This window comes from Pseudophryne corroboree, chromosome 6, assembly GCF_028390025.1.
Source record: "Pseudophryne corroboree isolate aPseCor3 chromosome 6, aPseCor3.hap2, whole genome shotgun sequence".
Taxonomy (NCBI): domain Eukaryota; kingdom Metazoa; phylum Chordata; class Amphibia; order Anura; family Myobatrachidae; genus Pseudophryne; species Pseudophryne corroboree.
The window spans coordinates 323646253-323657998 of record NC_086449.1 but is presented as its reverse complement, the minus strand read 5'-3'; the positions used below and the strand labels follow the sequence as shown (position 1 = coordinate 323657998).

General features: G+C 39.2%; 1 long non-coding RNA gene across 2 annotated transcripts; it reads right to left on the bottom strand.

The window, feature by feature from the left end:
• Positions 1–2427: 2427 nt before the first annotated feature.
• Positions 2428–7683, bottom strand: LOC134935238 (uncharacterized). 2 transcript variants are annotated; one of them, XR_010180004.1, is made up of 4 exons: positions 7394–7683; positions 5757–5864; positions 3200–3353; positions 2428–2659 (listed from the first exon to the last, which is right to left on the bottom strand). It is a non-coding gene; the product is annotated as an uncharacterized LOC134935238 (long non-coding RNA). The 2 variants fall into 2 exon arrangements; XR_010180003.1 differs by having other exon boundaries at positions 2428–3353; positions 7394–7680.
• Between the last annotated feature and the right edge of the window lie 4063 nt (positions 7684–11746).

Sequence of the window (11746 nt, the reverse complement as noted above, 5' to 3'; positions counted from 1 at the left end):
GTAACAACTAGTATGACGACGGTATAAAGAATGAAAAAAAAACCACGGTTAGGTGGTATATAATACAATTATGGTTGGACGGACTGCCTGCCGAGTGCCGACACAGAGGTAGCCACAGCCGTGAACTACCGCACTGTACACTGGTTGATAAAGAGATAGTAGTATACTCGTAACAACTAGTATGACGACGGTATAAAGAATGAAAAAAAAACCACGGTTAGGTGGTATATATTATAATACAATTATGGTTGGACGGACTGCCTGCCGAGTGCCGACACAGAGGTAGCCACAGCCGTGAACTACCGCACTGTACACTGGTTGATAAAGAGATAGTAGTATACTCGTAACAACTAGTATGACGACGGTATAAAGAATGAAAAAAAAACCACGGTTAGGTGGTATATATTATAATACAATTATGGATGGACGGACTGCCTGCCGAGTGCCGACACAGAGGTAGCCACAGCCGTGAACTACCGCACTGTACACTGGTTGATAAAGAGATAGTAGTATACTCGTAACAACTAGTATGACGACGGTATAAAGAATGAAAAAAAAACCACGGTTAGGTGGTATATAATACAATTATGGTTGGACGGACTGCCTGCCGAGTGCCGACACAGAGGTAGCCACAGCCGTGAACTACCGCACTGTACACTGGTTGATAAAGAGATAGTAGTATACTCGTAACAACTAGTATGACGACGGTATAAAGAATGAAAAAAAAACCACGGTTAGGTGGTATATATTATAATACAATTATGGATGGACGGACTGCCTGCCGAGTGCCGACACAGAGGTAGCCACAGCCGTGAACTACCGCACTGTACTGTGTCTGCTGCTAATATAGACTGGTTGATAAAGAGATAGTATACAATACTACTAATATACTGGTGGTCAGGCACTGGTCACCACTAGTCACACTGGCAGTGGCACTCCTGCAGCAAAAGTGTGCACTGTTTAATTTTAATATAATATTATTTATCATGTACTCCTGGCTCCTGCTATAACAACCTGCAGTGCTCCCCAGTCTCCCCCACAATTATAAGCTTTATATACAATACATTGATGTGCAGCACACTGGGCTGAGCAGTGCACACAGACTGAGTCACTGTGTGACTGTGTATCGTTTTTTTCAGGCAGAGAACGGATATATTAAATAAAACAAACAACTGCACTGTCTCTGGTGGTCACTGGTCACTGTGGTCGTCAGTCACTAAACTCTGTCTGCACTCTCTTCTAATCTACAGTATCACAGCAATCTCTCTCTCTCTCTCTCTTCTAAATCTAATCTAAATGGAGAGGACGCCAGCCACGTCCTCTCCCTATCAATCTCAATGCACGTGTGAAAATGGCGGCGACGCGCGGCTCCTTATATAGAATCCGAGTCTCGCGAGAATCCGACAGCGTCATGATGACGTTCGGGCGCGCTCGGGTTAACCGAGCAAGGCGGGAAGATCCGAGTCGCTCGGACCCGTGAAAAAAAAAGTGAAGTTCGTGCGGGTTCGGATTCAAAGAAACCGAACCCGCTCATCTCTAATTACAATGTGTGTAAAGAACATTTTCAAAGCTTATTTTACTTCTGTAGGGATAAGTTATGCCCCTTTTACACCAAAATCCCGGGTGCAGTGTCTTTTGGGCCGGCGCTTAGAGATGATGTCGTCATCTCCAAGTGCCGGGAAACCCAGCAGATCAGGACTTCTGTACATCACGCTAGGGGCACACCTTCTCCGGTGCTGCCGGACACACGACAAGGCTCTGCTATCTTCATGTGCTGTGTCCCCAGTCTCAGGCATTGCATGGCAACCAGCACGGCACTGCTGTCTGCATAGGCAGCTTGTGCAGCGACCTCCAGCCTTCCGCCTGCACGTTGGACACTGCAGGTCGGTAGTTCTGCTATGCTGTAATGGGGTACTGGGTTTAATAACCCGGCTTACCCATTTACGCAGCCTCCTACCTGGGTCTTACTCATATCCATCCCTGGTGGTTTTCTGGGTTGGATTCCTGGGAAAATGGCCCCATGGTTTTGCAGAGGGGACCCTTTTACACCTCCTGAAATATGTTTTTTTTTGCATGCTCCCGTACAAAAACAGGGATATTTCCCAGGTGTAAAAGGGGTATTAGAGACCTCTGTATATCTTGTGTACAAGTCTACACAATGCCTGTGATTTATGTTATACAATGTATTTTTGCTTGCCCTGAAGTGTCTTTTCTGATTGTCTGGCCCTCTCCCACTTGTTATAAATCACAAATAATAATACAAATTAGGAGTTGCTAATGATTGCTTAATATGTGGGGTAGAAAAATGACCCCCTTTTTCCCCACAATGAAACCTGATTAAATCTACAAAGTACATTGTTAAAAGATTTTATTAGAAATTTCCAGAACATTTACAAACAAACATTCTTTAAGATTCATATGGTGTACATATATATTATAATAAGTAGACAGTGACTTGCTTTTGTTGTGGAAATAGAATAATAGAATATATTTAAATATTTATTTATTAGACATTTGTGTTTATACATGGTTATAATTTTATAAATCTTGCTGCTGTACACAGTACATGATCTTGTAACCTGTAACTACTGCTATTGCTGTCCTATGGAGAGTATTATCGCCATCCGGACTCTTCCACAGATGACATCAGATGCAGGATCTATCTTAATTAAAGTATCAAATAAAAAATAAAAAAGTATTAGCTCTATGAAAATTGTCTATTGTCGCTAACCCATCTGACTTTCACACGGTCATCATATAGGGTAATCTTTGCAATAGTTTAAAATATTTTTTTTTAATTTGCATAGAAAATCCCTCCAACTGTGTGTCGCTATAATACCTCAGTGCTAATACAGCATTTTATTGAGGTAAGAAAATGTTAATTGCCATGAACCAACATGGATGGAAGAAAACTTTCCTGTATAGATGTTTAGGATTCATTTATTTGACGTGAACAGATTTTATTGTCAACTTAATGATTGCCATAATCCTGGCATACAGTAGATAAGTGAAATTATTCAGAAAAATTGCATAATGATTTGCCACTTGTAGATTTTGCAGAAGCAAGAGGGGGAAGAAACCATTTCTGTTGATACAGGAACAATCCTATTTTGTGTAGAGTGTAAATAAATGAAGACAAATCGTAAAAGCTTCTACAATGGCAAAAACATTCAGCTTTTCATAATAAATAATTATTTACCATTTTTTAATTGTTTATTAGTAGTACTATATAATAGGTCCTCTCCAGTCTTTAGAGCTGAATTCTTTGTGTACCAATGAGATTACAGGAGCAAAACTTGTCTTTGGGGAGTCTTTGATGAAAATTATTAAAGTTTGTTAGTATGTGCCTGCATCTAGGGAAGAGAGAGAGAATATGTATATAACAAATGTAACAATGTATGGCATGAACAGTCTAAAATGCTAATTAAGTACAAATTACAACTCTTTAAGTAGCAAACAGTGGAGCAGATGTATTAAGCCTGTAGACAGCATAAGGAAGTGGTAAACCAGTGATAAGTTCAAGGTGAAAAACGCACCAGCCAATCAGCGCCTAACTATTAATTTACATATTGAAGCTGATTGGCTGGTGCGTGTATCACCTTGCACTTATCACTGATTTATCACTTCCTTATGCCTTCTCCAGGTTAATACATCTGCCCCCTATATCCTTATATAATGTATGTGAATACTCTAAAAGTCACTTTAGAAGAAGAGCTGTATGAATTAAATTAATGATTGATAGTCTTGGGCTACAGGAGCGCTCTCACATAAAACATATCTTGTACAAATACATACTGAGACAATAACAGTCAAATTAAATGCAGAAAGTGTAACTGATCTACCGCATTGGAGTTTTATTATTCTATATTCTGTCGAGAAGGCCACTCAAGTAGTGCTCACCACAATTAGACTATAACTAGTATTAGCTTGGAGAGCACTGTATGTACATAAGCAATAGAGAAAGACCATCTATTTCAGGTGTGTTGCACAAATATGAAGATAAAACCTTAATTAAATTTTTTACATAAAATGTTTTGCAAGTTTTGCCAGTAGAAATATTAAAAATAGGAAGTGTGAATTTGTAGTATCCAACCACTGTGTCCCAAACACCCAATAATCTTCACATAATCTTTCTTGGCCATGTATACTATTTATATATGTAGGACATGTTCTTTCATGCACCCAATTGAATAGGTAGAACATTTCCTACCTTTAGTTACCAGCCCGTCAAAATGATGAAACAACAGCGGTTGTGTGCTCCCGAACAGAATAACACTTGAATTGCTCAGTCAGGTACCATCTAGTGGCCGCTGGCATCAAAACACTTGACTTCCTCCCATAGAGGTGAGGAGTAATGTTGGCCTTTTATTATATAGTATATATCTATATGTATTATGCATTAGGCCCTCACTCACGTCACTGTGTAAAATCGCTGGGGTGACCACCCATAGGGTATAATCATGCACCAAATACAACAGTCAATAAGGAGTGCGCTAACCAGACTTCTCAATCAGCTGGGTTTATTCATTTGTGTGTCCAATCCATTAAGATACATTACCATCGACTGGAGAGTATTCTCAATACTCCTCAAGATCAAAAACACATTGTCTATAAAATGACAATAGCAGACCATACTATCCCCATACCTTGGCACTATGTATTTCCTTTCATACAGTATGCATCCTTGTAAAGATTTGCGTACGATGGCGCTATATTACTGTCTATCAGAGTTTCCATGGTTAGTAGGCAGTATTGATCCTCATAGCAAAAATAATTCTGTTTGAGGGTCAACTCCATTATAAATTCAACAGGTAGATTACCCCTATGTGCAACAGTTAAAGCCTCTCTCACTGTGGGTATGCCGTCTACATGAGGAATTCCAGTATATAGCGAACTAACGTCTACAATGATAATAGAGTATCCACCAGCCTAGGTAGAATATGAATTTCCTCAATCAAATCAGAAGTGTCTTTCAAAAAACTATCAATCTTGTGTAACAGGTGCCTTTTTGCATTAATTTACACATGCTTAGCCTATTTTTCTACTACCACATTAGACATTAATACAGAGTTGTCACAGTTGTCTATGGAAATTGTATGGATATTATATTTTGTAGTCCAGTGTTTTTAGGGGAGGGACGATTTGGATATTGAGAAAGGTCCAAGCAAGAACCAAATATATAAAACATATATACCATTATATAGATCAGGGATGGGGAACCTTCGGCCCTCCAGATGTTGTTGAACTACACATCCCAGCATGCCCTGCAACAGTTTTAGCATGGCCAAATAGCAAAACTGTAGCAAGGCATGCTGGTATGTGTAGTTCAACAACAGCTGGAGGACCAAAGGTTCCCCATCCCTGATATAGATCTTGTGTCTGTGCTGAGAAAGTATATTTTTTGGACTGCAGATTTAACATTACTCCAATGTCCATTTGGAGAACTTGACTGTGCCTACTAAAACAGCTACCTACGGAAATAGCACAATGTGTTTGAACTTTGAAGCAGAATTTAGGACACCCATGTTTCAAAGTTTGCTCTGCTTGTTGAAACAGCACTTCTGTGACCCTGTTCTGTAGTTAGAAACTTCTGTGATGATAAACCATGGAACATCGGCTCCTTTATCAATTTTCATCTGAAGGAAGTTTTTGCAGTAACAACTATTCTCATGTGACACCTTGGGATTTGACCTACTGTATATGAAGCTATAGGTTTGAATTGTTTCTTACTGTAGGTGAAGAAAGCAGAAACTTACCTCGTCGTTTGCAATGCTATCACCAACAGCCTCAAAGTTATAACGTTTATATGGGGGCTTCAAAGAGCAAGCTTTGCAAAGTTTCTGGAAGAAATCTGTTTTCAAAGCCTAGTAATGAGAAGGAACAGACTTTGTTAATATTAATACATATAATAAAGAATTTGCTCAACAATTGAAACTGTCCCCGAATTTAAGAAACTATTTACAATTAAATGAAAAAGCTTCATACATTTGCAAATATATTTTTTGTCCTCGTAAACAAAGCCTACTCTCTTCCTGTCTACCTGCTTGTTCCCATCTCATCTAGCTGTATGGTCTTCTATGTGACCCATTCTTCATATAACCAGGCTAATGAGTTACAAATTTAACAAATGAGCTACCTTTAAAATGAAGTGCCTCCACCCAAGTATTTATATTTCATGGGGCCTACTTGGGAAAACCCAACTATGAATATTGTTTACATTAATGCCAAGATACTATGTATATTTCATTTAACATATATTGTTACATAGATAACCACTTGCAATCTCTCTTGTATTTTCATGAATAGATTTATTAATGTCTTTTGGTTACGACTCCCCTGGTTCACCGTACCCACATGAAACCCTCAGTAAGTGAAAGATAGATACAGCTTTCAACACAATGTGGGTACAATCCTTTAAATTTGGGTAGGACTGAGGAAATAAGGCAATAGAATTATATTACACAACAGCGACCTACATTTATATATCTAGGGGTCACCTCAGTAACTCAGTGCTATCCAATGTGGTTAAACCAGTTTAAAGTATATATCTATATACAACTATTGCATGAATTTACTGCTATGTCTAGTTTACAACAGGTACAGTTTTTCCCTTACACGTTTACAACATTAACACAACACATCTTCAGTTAATACATATCACGCCCCTTGTAAAAGAAATCATCCTAAATTATTTTCAGTCATGGAGACATACTGTGAGTGGTTACATTCCTTACCACACGTCAAGCTCATTTATACTTGGTCAGTTACTTATGTTTGGACTGGTAATTATCATGCCCAATGTACTTGATTCTCAGATATGAAGTTAGTAGATCATATATATGCATATATATTATTTGTATATTTAATGAGCTCTCCACTCCCTTTCCTGACTGAAATAGGTTCCTCGTTAGATGGACTGTTGTCGTATGGCTCCTTATGTAGTTTGATGTAGTCCCACGGATTTGTCTTTGGAAATAAGATGTATGTAATAAAGTTGCTGTGAAGCGCCTAGTATACTGTAAGTTCTTTGCTTCACTTCAGGTGATAACTAGATCAGCTGTTTTCCCTTCTTTTTCATATTACTGTAATGTGCAGCTCTGTCTATCCCTTCTGTCCTGTGTTACAGGTGGCTGGAAGCCCCGTTACTCAGTCAGTGGAGGGCTATATTACATGCAGGCTGTGCAGCAGAGTAGTGTATAACCCTGTCACAATGTGCTGGCTCAGTCACAAGTTATAAGCCTACTGAATTCTGCTGGTAAAGACCGGTAACCGCCGGCCAACCCGTTACTATCTGTCTCTGGATGTGTGAGATGTGCAGGGAGTTCGTACAGATCTCTCCTTTATGCAGCACTGGTCATCTTCATTAATTAGCTGTGTAGCTCCCACAACTTACTGTACAGCCTCCTCTAGAAGGGAAATGCAGGCACCTGAACGCTGATGCCTCTCCACACCCTTGTCCTCTGAGCACTTTTCTGGCTGTCACTGATACTTGTCAGTACTGCTGCCTATACTGCTGCTCCTTGTCCCGCTGCCTCAAGCTGCAAGTGTCCTGTCTCCTTACATACAGGACCTGTTTCCTCTCCTGAGAGCACGAACTCCGTCTCTCACATGAGGTAAAATCCTCTCCTCAGCTCCTGAGGTACCGCTCTCTTCAGGTACCTCTATAATCTCCTCAACTGATGCCTGTTGCAGGCTCCTCCCCCCTGCTCAGGGCTCAAGGCAGTTATTTCTAACTGCACAGGGAGTTTCTAGAAAAGTCTCTGGCACCTTCTCTGCTCGTGTACATTTCTTATGTATATTTGAACAATAAGACATTTAATATACAACTTTTAATAATACACAGTACGTTATATTATACAGTACATACTGTATATGTACTCTGCTTCTTTCTTGTATATCCCATTATGTGGATGGAGGTTACATTCTCCCCCTGGTGATCTGGTGCACCAATAATATTGCATATTAAGTAGCCAGATCACCAACTACACCAAAACCATAGAAACAATATTTTGAACATTCATCTTATTCTTTTTACTTTTATATTTTTATGCACACCTCATTCAAAACTACTAGCAAGCCAATTTAACTCAATCATCTTAACTGCTGGCCAACTAGGTAGGGAGTGGACTACAGAGCCCCCTTTTCTTTCATCAGTGATGGGGTTTTTTTTTTTTTTTTGGGGGGGGGGTTATTTTAGAATCCTCTACTATTATTTATTTCTGGAGAGAATCCTGTTGTACCAGTCCATCTTTTCCTTCTACCCCTGAGCTATTAGATTCTTCTTGGACTTTACTCAGGATGGGATATTGCGGAGGTAGTAGCTGAAGTATTCGTGGAAAATAAGTTTGAGAGTTTTCTTGCTGTGGTGAAGATTTGTAATGTGTTGGTTTCTCTTGCTCTAAATCTCCATCAGGAGGATCTGCTGCCCGGTTTGTTTTGTTTTTCCCTCTGAAATGATGTTGGTAATGTAATGGAACTGTACGTCTATGCCACATTTGTCTCATAGAAAAGGATGTTTTATTTTTCTTCTCATCTTCATTGTTTTGATTGACATCTACATGTTGCCCTCCCCCAACTTCTCTCTTTTTTGAATGACAGACACAATTGCAACAAAAATGTCGATTTGGAGCAAAATGGCTTCCCTTCACTGGTACCCCACAAGGGCCAGTCACATTGGCTGCTCGCGCTCCCTTTTCTCCTTCCACTACATCAAACTCTACACATTCGCCGACTTCCACACTGTGCAGACGCTTCAAGGGGTTATTTCTTATGATAGCAGTCCAGTGGACAAACACATCACCTTTGGTGTCATGCCTTTTCAGGAAACCATAGCCTTTTCTTACATGAAACCATATAACTGTACCCACTATCTTCGGGGTGGTACTTTTTATCTCCCCCAATTCATTCCTTCTATCATTTATTCTCACATTCAGGGTATCAGCCAAGACTTTATGTGGGAGTGCCATTTCTTCAGTGTCTTTAGTTATGGATGTAGTAGTAGTAGCAGCAATGGTTTTGTACTCTGTCTCTAGCTGCACTAGTTGGTTTTGCAGTTGTTTAATAGTAATCTTGTCCTGGTGTTGGGTTGTTTCAGCTGCTCCTAAAAGTTTGGACATCTCTGTCACTTGAGATTCCAAAGAGTGCATCCTTTTCTCTTCTTGCTGAAATCTCTGCTTATGATGTGCATCTTCCTCTATCTGCCTTTGGAGCAAGATTTTCAGGTCTTGCTTTAACCCACAAATCTCCCTATGCAGTTCTTTATTTTGTTCTATAAATTGACAGTTATTCCTCTGAACTTCATCAAGTTTCTTTTGCAGTTCAGTCCCATCAGATCTTCTATTCCTTTTTACTTCTTCCTGAAGAAGAGTGGTAAGCCATTTAATATGGTTTAACCGTATACCTGCTATGTGTTCCATTAGCTCTGCCATGTACCTTACATCATTTGGTCTATCCCTTAATAGCTCTTCATGTTCTCTCATGTCCATGTATATTATTTCCATAGCTTCAATAATTTTCTTGTCTCTAGTGTCTTTGTCCATTTCCTTCAACTTCACTTCCTTTTTACTCGTAACCTCCTTCTCTGGCTCTTCCAACGTGTCATGAATAGACATTACAATAACTGAACTAGGGACACTATTTGTCCTGTTGTTATCTTTCTTCTTAGTGTCCCTACCATCATCTTTTCTCTTCAAGTCAAATGGTGCAGGAGCCTTTATATACTTTAGAACTCTTTCTTCCTGTTGTTGAGCTACCCTTTCTTCTGTTTCTTCTCCAATTTTACTATTAACCATAGGATTAGCTATTTCTTCCATGACACTTGTATCACTATTGTTGTTGTCCAGTTTATATCTCACTTCTTCTCTTTTCACTTCTCTGTTATTCTTTTTCTCTTTCTTCTTTACTATAATTGTATCCTCTTTTCCTTTCACACTGACTTCTGTCACAATATCTGCTCCCATGGGTTCCCTCTCATCTGGTGGGAGTACTGTCTGATACTCTGATACTTTGTCATCCTTGTTAGTGATGGTTTCGAAAAATTCCTCACTAACACTTCCATCACTATCTTCGTTAAGTTAAAATTTTAATTTCTTGCCCTTTGATCTTTTATTTCTCTTGTCAGTCACTACTGTGACAACGGGGGAATCTCTCTCATCTTTTCTTCCTTTAAAATGTAAAATAGATTTTTCCCCATGTTTCAGCACATCCCCTTCATCTACGTATTGTACCTTATTGTCTGCTTGTTTGTTATAGGTTCCAGCACCCCTAATTGTGGCAGCTAAAGTTGTTATACTGCGCTCCTCCCTGTTCTTTTTTGTCTTTCCCATGATGTGAAATTTGAATATTAACTACACAAAATAACTGTGGATAATGGCTGCTGACACCTGGATGGTAAACAGTTATTGAGATTTTGCTATATTGAGATTTTGCTATGTCTCAGCAGTGCGCCTCCATATGTGACCCATTCTTCATATAACCAGGCTAATGAGTTACAAATTTAACAAATGAGCTACCTTTAAAATGAAGTGCCTCCACCCAAGTATTTATATTTCATGGGGCCTACTTGGGAAAACCCAACTATGAATATTGTTTACATTAATGCCAAGATACTATGTATATTTCATTTAACATATATTGTTACATAGATAACCACTTGCAATCTCTCTTGTATTTTCATGAATAGATTTATTAATGTCTTTTGGTTACGACTCCCCTGGTTCACCGTACCCACATGAAACCCTCAGTAAGTGAAAGATAGATACAGCTTTCAACACAATGTGGGTACAATCCTTTAAATTTGGGTAGGACTGAGGAAATAAGGCAATAGAATTATATTACACAACAGCGACCTACATTTATATATCTAGGGGTCACCTCAGTAACTCAGTGCTATCCAATGTGGTTAAACCAGTTTAAAGTATATATCTATATACAACTATTGCATGAATTTACTGCTATGTCTAGTTTACAACAGGTACAGTTTTTCCCTTACACGTTTACAACATTAACACAACACATCTTCAGTTAATACATATCACGCCCCTTGTAAAAGAAATCATCCTAAATTATTTTCAGTCATGGAGACATACTGTGAGTGGTTACATTCCTTACCACATGTCAAGCTCATTTATACTTGGTCAGTTACTTATGTTTGGACTGGTAATTATCATGCCCAATGTACTTGATTCTCAGATATGAAGTTAGTAGATCATATATATGCATATATATTATTTGTATATTTAATGAGCTCTCCACTCCCTTTCCTGACTGAAATAGGTTCCTCGTTAGATGGACTGTTGTCGTATGGCTCCTGATGTAGTTTGATGTAGTCCCACGGATTACTCTTTGGAAATAAGATGTATGTAATAAAGTTGCTGTGAAGCGCCTAGTATACTGTAAGTTCTTTGCTTCACTTCAGGTGATAACTAGATCAGCTGTTTTCCCTTCTTTTTCATATTACTGTAATGTGCAGCTCTGTCTATCCCTTCTGTCCTGTGTTACAGGTGGCTGGAAGCCCCGTTACTCAGTCAGTGGAGGGCTATATTACATGCAGGCTGTGCAGCAGAGTAGTGTATAACCCTGTCACAATGTGCTGGCTCAGTCACAAGTTATAAGCCTACTGAATTCTGCTGGTAAAGACCGGTAACCGCCGGCCAACCCGTTACTATCTGTCTCTGGATGTGTGAGATGTGCAGGGAGTTCGTACAGATCTCTCCTTTATGCAGCACTGGTCATCTTCATTAATTAG